Source organism: Astyanax mexicanus, chromosome 14 (genome assembly GCF_023375975.1).
Source record: "Astyanax mexicanus isolate ESR-SI-001 chromosome 14, AstMex3_surface, whole genome shotgun sequence".
Lineage (NCBI taxonomy): Eukaryota > Metazoa > Chordata > Actinopteri > Characiformes > Acestrorhamphidae > Astyanax > Astyanax mexicanus.
The window spans coordinates 4,003,691-4,011,150 of record NC_064421.1 but is presented as its reverse complement, the minus strand read 5'-3'; positions in this window follow the sequence as shown (position 1 = coordinate 4,011,150).

Below are 7,460 nucleotides of genomic sequence, written 5' to 3'. Positions count from 1 at the left end.
CGTATGTCTAGACGGCGTCTTTGTTGACGGTGTTCTTCAGCCGAGCCACCAAGGTCCTGCACTCAGATACCACTACACACATCTTCTATTGTCTAATAAGAAAAAAAAAGTCTATGTTTGATCTATAATGAATCAGACGGGAACCTTTTTTTTGAAGTGGAGTTAGATAGAGCAATTAGCCCCTGGGACAACAAGCCAATTCTGAAACCGGCAGCTTTGATTAAAGCCGTGTTCACCGGGGATTATGATGATGATGACCCTCACTTTATATCTCTCATGCTGAGAAGAGAAGAAAAGTGTTCTGGACCACACAGGGCTGAAATGTTAAATCTGAGCATTGCTCCTCTTTTAAAAAGCATAAAACTGTGTAACGAGATGTGTGTGTTCCTGCAGAACATTACTTATATTGCTAGTTGGGAACAGGCCATCAGGTCATACGTTGGGCTGGAGTTCAGGCAAATTCTGCTTGTAGTAGGAAGTGGAGTCTGAAAGGATAGAGTTTATATCCATTTAATAATACAATTAAGGTAATTGATTGAGACCTGAGCAGTTTACTAAATGAGAATAATAATAAAAAGTGTTTCTGAAACAGCTACAAGCTCACCCTCTAATAAACAAATATATTCCTATACATATAACTGGATATGCTTTTCCATATATTAGTTTTAACACACAGAATAAGTATCAAACTTCAACTAACCCACAGGACATCAAGCCAATTCCATGAACCATACAGTGTCCTGGACCAACGGTCAACCACTGGTAATTAACCTGCACATGGCCCCTAATTTATAAAGCATTAAACAATAAACTGTTATGACAATTTTTTGAATGTTATACATCATAATAAATCATTCCACTCAGCAGTTTTTTTTCACTACAGACTACATAGACTACATAGACAGACTACAGAGTTTAAAGTTTAGTTCTTAGCCTGATGATTAGGAATTAAGCTGATTGAGTTCAATTCAATAGTACTGCTTTCTAATATGGACATACCTCCTTTGGAAATGCATCTTTATATAGGAATACTTCCTAATATGGGCATACTTTCTTTGTAAATGCTTCCTAATATGGGCATACTTCCTTTGGAAATGCATCCTTATATAGGAATACTTCCTAATATGGGCATACTTTCTTTGGAAATGCATCTTTATATAGGAATACTTCCTAATATGGGCATACTTTCTTTGTGAATGCTTCCTAATATGGGCATACTTCCTACAGTATTGCTTCCTAATATGGGCATACTTCCTGCGGCAATGCATCCTTATATGGGAATGATTCCTAATATGGGCATATTTCCTATGGGGAATGCATCCTAATATGGGAATGATTCTTTATATGGGCATACTTTCTTTGTGAATGGTTCCTAATATGGGCATACTTCCTATGGTATTGCTTCCTAAAATGGGTATAAATCCTACCAGAATGGTGCCTAATATGGGCATACTTCCTTGCGGAATTCATCCTTATATGGGAAAGGTTCCTAATATGGGCATACTTCCTATAGAACTACTTCATAATATATGCATCCTATGGGAATGTTTTCTAATGTGGGAATATTACCCAATATGGACACACTTTCTAATATGGAAATGCTTATGGGGATGCTTCCTAATATGGGAATGCTTTTTAATATGACCATACTTCCTTTGGGAATGCTTTCTAATATGGGCATATTTCATATGGTATTGCTTCCTCAAATGGACATACTTCCTTTGGGAATGCTTCCTAATATGGGCATATTTTCTATAGTATTGCTTCCTAGGACATACTTCCTTTGGTAATGCATCCTAATATGGGAATGGTTCCTAAAATGAGCATGCTTTCTTTGGGAATGCTTCCTAATATGGGCACACTTCCTTTGGGAATGCTTTCTAATATGGGCATATTTCATATGGTATTGCTTCCTAATGTGAACATACTTCCTTTAGGAATGCATCCCAATATGGCATTAGTCCCTAATATGGACCTACTTTCTTTGGGAATGCTTCCTTATATGGGCATACTTCCTATGGTATTGCTTCCTACTATGGGCATACTTCTTTTTGGAATGCATTCTAATATGGAAATGCTTCCTAATATGGGCATACTTCCTTTGGGAATGGTTCCTAATATGGGCATACTTCCTATGGCACTGCTTCCTAATATGGACACACTTCATTTGAAAATGCATCCTAAAATAGGATTGCTATCTAATATGGTCATACTTCCTTTGGGAATGTTTCCTAATATGGACATACTTACTTTGGTATTGCTTCCTAATATGGGCATTGTTTCTATGGGAATGCAAAATGATGCAGAAGTTCTATATCAACCTACACCACATATAAAATGAATTGTACAGTAAAAAAGCAATTATCCAGATTTCAGATGTAGGCTATGTAGATGTGGAAGAGACCTAATACCCAGTGATTGATAAAGCACTTAGCTACATGCGATGTGTTTTAATGCATGTACGCTATGCTAACCGTTCAGGCCCTGTAATCTCAGGCCCTAATGCACTCAGCCTGACACTTAAAAACATCTGCTGATTTTAACCTTTAGCCATAAGGCATGATCTCCTCTAATCCACACTGCAGTGAAACAGAGCATCTCCCTCAGCTGCTGAAGGCTGAAGGCACATCATCGAATTCTGATTTAGTTCTGAATGTGGTAAAAACGCTTCATTAAAACGGCAGTTAGCATCATTAATGACGTCTTTAATAGGCAGAAAAGCACAGTTTTGGGATGGTTTTGCTAACAGCTAACAACCATGCTAATTGCTGATGGTGATTCTAATAACGGAATAGCGATGCTGGGATGGTAAGGTAGCAATGACACAGATGCTAATGGAGCAGCAGCAATGCTATGGCAGTGCTAACAAAGTGGTAGTGATGCTAACAGTGATGCTAATGTTGCAGTAGCTATGCTGTCTTAACACAATGGCTGATATGCTAACAGTATGGTAGTGTTGCTAACAGTGATGCTAACAGTGCGGTAGCTATACTGGGATAAGCCAGAGGCCAGTGTGCTCACAATATAGTAGTTGTTCTAACATTGATGCTATTTGTGTGGTAGCTATACTGGGTTAAGTCAATAGCTGGTGTGCTTACAATAGGTAGTGGTGCTAACAGTGATGCTAACTGTGCGGTAGCTATACTGGGTTAAGCCAATGGCTTGTGTGCTAACAATTGGTAGCAGTGCTAACAGTGATGCTAAAGGTGTTGTAGTTATCATGGTGAGGCTGATGCACGTTGTGCTAACAATACAGTAGCGGCCCTAACAATGATTCTAATGGCACAGTAGCTATACTGGGTTAGGCCAATGGCCAGTGTGCTAACAATATGGTAGCGGTGCTGACAGTGATGCTAACGGTGCGGTATTTATGTTGTTACAGATGATGAGTATGCCAAAAATGTATATCAGAAATTGAAATTTAGACTCTATATTGACATATTTTATCTACTAATGTGATTATATGTAAACATTATTCATGGCCATTCCTAGAAACTAGCGAGCAATTTTGTTTATTTATCTGTTAAAATTCTGTAAAATACACTAAATATAACGCTAGATACCTGTGGTAAAAGTAACTGAACTCGTCTTGCACTCATTCGTGTAGATTCAGTGTCCTCAACCTGGCAACCCAAGTGAGCTTCTCCTCTGCTTTGAAATTGGACAGCTGGAGATCATTCTTTATGGAGCAATTTTAAATGTTAATTCAATGATGACGTTTCCACCTAATACTGAAGCTCAGTGGAAAAATGTCCATCAGTAAATCAATAAATTAGTAAACAGTTTGATCTAAAAGCAGAACGTGTCTATTGCAGATAGGGTCAGGCTTTCAATTTGTACACTATTCCGTAATGCGACAGATTAAATAGTTAATATAAATGATATTCAGGCTGCATATTCATTTCTCAGCAGGAAGCAAATTTGTGTGTCGGATTTGCTGTTTATTCCCCCAAAATCTTCCCTCTTCTTCAAAACAGAAGTGAGGTCAAAGACATGCCGACTTCCTGCTGAGCGACCCTCCCTGGACCCTGCAGTACAGCTCCTCCTCACTCCTCTCACAACAACAGAAACACAAAAACACCACCAAATTCATATAAACGCATTTCTATAACCAAATTCATATAACCAAATTCATATAACCGCATTCATATAACCACATTCCTATAACCACATTCCTATAACCGCATTCATATAACCACATTCATATAACCATATTCATGTAACCGCATTCATATAACCGCATTCATATAACCGCATTCCTATAACCACATTCCTATAACCGCATTCATATAACCACATTCATATAACCACATTCATGTAACCACATTCCTATAACCACATTCCTATAACCGCATTCATATAACCACATTCATATAACCATATTCATGTAACCGCATTCATATAACCGCATTCATATAACCATATTCATATAACCATATTCATACAACCGCATTCATACAACCGCAATCATATAACCGCATTCATACAACCGCATTCATACAACCGCATTTATACAACCGCAATCATATAACCGCATTCATACAACCGCATTTATACAACCGCAATCATATAACCGCATTCATACAACCTCATTCATACAACCTCATTCATACAACCACATTCATATAACCACATTCATATAACCACATTCCTATAACCATATTCATACAACCATATTCATATATCTACAATCATAAAACCACAATCATATAACCACATTCATATAACCATATTCATATAACCGCATTCATATAACCATATTCATATAACCATATTCATATAAACACATTCATATAACCGCATTCATATAAACACATTAATATAACCGCATTCATATAACCATATTCATATAACCGCATTCATATAACCACATTCATATAACCACATTCATATAACCATATTCATATAACCACATTAATATAACCGCAGTCATATAACTGCATTCATACAACCAAATGTATATAAGTCAGTGTTCAGTGAGAGTGTCTACCTATAACATTAGAATACTAAACCCAAATGAACATAAATAAAGTCAATGATATATGAGGGTGTCTACTTGTAATTAAATCTATATAACATTAAAATACTAAACCCAAACAAACATATATAAAATCAGTGATCAGTCATAGTGTCTATCTGTAATTAAATCTATATAACATTAGAATACTAAACCCAAATGAACATAAAGTCTCTCTATACTCTATATAATATTAGAACAAACCATAGTAAAGCACACAATTATATTTTTTCTGCTTATTTGACTTTTTATATTTTATTGTCATATAACTATATAGTTTATAAACAGCTCTGGAAAAAAATAAAGAGAGCACTTCAGTTTCTGAATCAGTTTCTCTGATTTTGCTATTTATAGGTTTATGTTTGAGTAAAATGAACATTGTTGTTTTATTCTATAAACTACAGACAGCATTTCTCCCAAATTCCACATAAAAATATTGTCATTTAGAGCATTTATTTGCAGAAAATGTGAAGAAATGGCTTACATTTCAGACCTCAAATAATGCAAAAAAAAAAGAAAACGTTCATATTCATAAAGTTTTAAGAGTTCAGAAATCAATATTTGGTGGAATAATCCTGGTTTTTAATCACAGTTTTTTTCATGCATCTTGGCATCATGTTCTCCTCCACCAGTCTTACACACTGCTTTTGGATAACTTTATGCTGCTTTACTCCTGGTGCAAAAATTCAAGCAGTTCAGTTTGGTTTGATGGCTTGTGATCATCCATATTTCTGTTGATTATATTCCAGAGGTTTGGATCATATTGTATTTGTCAGTCTTTCATTAAAGTTATTATTGATTTTACTCTGGTCTATAGAGTTTATACTGTATTTGAATGTAAATTGTATTAAAGTGAGCTGCAGTTCTGCTGTAATTCCTCAGACTGCAGCACAGACAGGAAGACTCTTCCTTTTCTCTGAGCGCTGGATCAGAGTGAATAGATGGTTAATGTGAGGAGAGAGAGTACGTTCTGAGCAGTGTGTGTTTAATGCAGTGTGACGGTCTTCATCACACTCAGCCGGGCCTGTATTCACCCCGTAACTCACTGTATAACACCACTGCATATCCAAAAAAAAAGCCAGACTTTCAGAGTCAACACAGTGACGCCAGCACTCTGCAAAATTATGCAACACTGAGAAATGCTCATACGTGTGCTTTACAGACAGTTCAGCAGCATCAGGGTTTAGAAAAGTTTAAACGGAGATAAGAGGACTGGTGCTGACAGAGTTTATGGGCTTTTACATTGCCCCTTATAGATTTATTTCATTTTTGCTTTTAAAAAAAAATCATACTTCCATTTTTCTGATCATCAAACAAACTTTAACTTAAATATAAAAAATGATAACTGGTGATCTGTGGAGGAATTTTGTTCCACTCTTCTTTACAGAATTGTTTTAATTCAGATTGGCACATTAGATGATTTCCGAAGTTGAACGACAGAAGTTTGGGGATTTAGGGCCCTCTCTGGTGAGAATGGGTAATTGCACCGAGCATGCAGAAGAATCATTTTAAACTGGGCGGGTGTGATGCGGTCTCCTTTCTGAGCGTATGAATCCGAATCCAGGTTATGTTCAGTCCACACTGGAACCATTAAACACAATATTTTATCCACATTCTTCTCCACTCAGAAATGCTTTTGCTTTCAGTTTAGAAACAAAATAATACGGACTGCCACTTTAAACAGTAATTTAATTTATTAAGGGAAGAAATCTGACCCAGTGTGAAGAAGTAATAACTAGGGCCATCAACATTAAAGCATTAACCCACGCAATTAATTAATTAACTCAAATTCAGAAATTCTCACAAGCAAGCTGAGATTTTTACAATAAAGTAATATACAATTTATCATGCATTTGTCAGGTTGGAGCACTAAGAGAAAGTGGAGAGTGTACGCAATTGCAAGTAATGAACATATTTAATTAAACATACTTAATTCACATCTCTGTGGAGGAATTTTGCTCCACTCTTCTTTACAGAATTGTTTTAATTCAGACACATTAGAGGATTTTCCAGCATAAAAGTCCTGTTTAAGATCATCCACAGCATCTCAATCATCACTAGACTTTGACTAGGCCTCTCCAAATTCTTCATTTATTTATTTATTTATTTATTTTTTTTTAATTCATTCAGAGGTGGACTTGTTTTGTGTGCTTTGGGTCATTGTCCTGCTGCAGAACCTAAGTACGCCAGAAACTTGAAACAGAAATAAACCAAAGAGATAAAGACAAAAACAGGATGAATAAGCAAACAGGACTAACTAACAAAAACAAGAAATAAACTGAGACAAAGAACAGCAACTTTACTGACGTGGAAACATACAAAACCAGACAACCTAACACTGAAAACAAAGGGCCTTTAATACACATGGAGGGAACAGGAAAGAGGAAACACTCAGGGTCAGGTAATGAGGGGGCGGGGCTACATATGAACACAGAAATTTGAA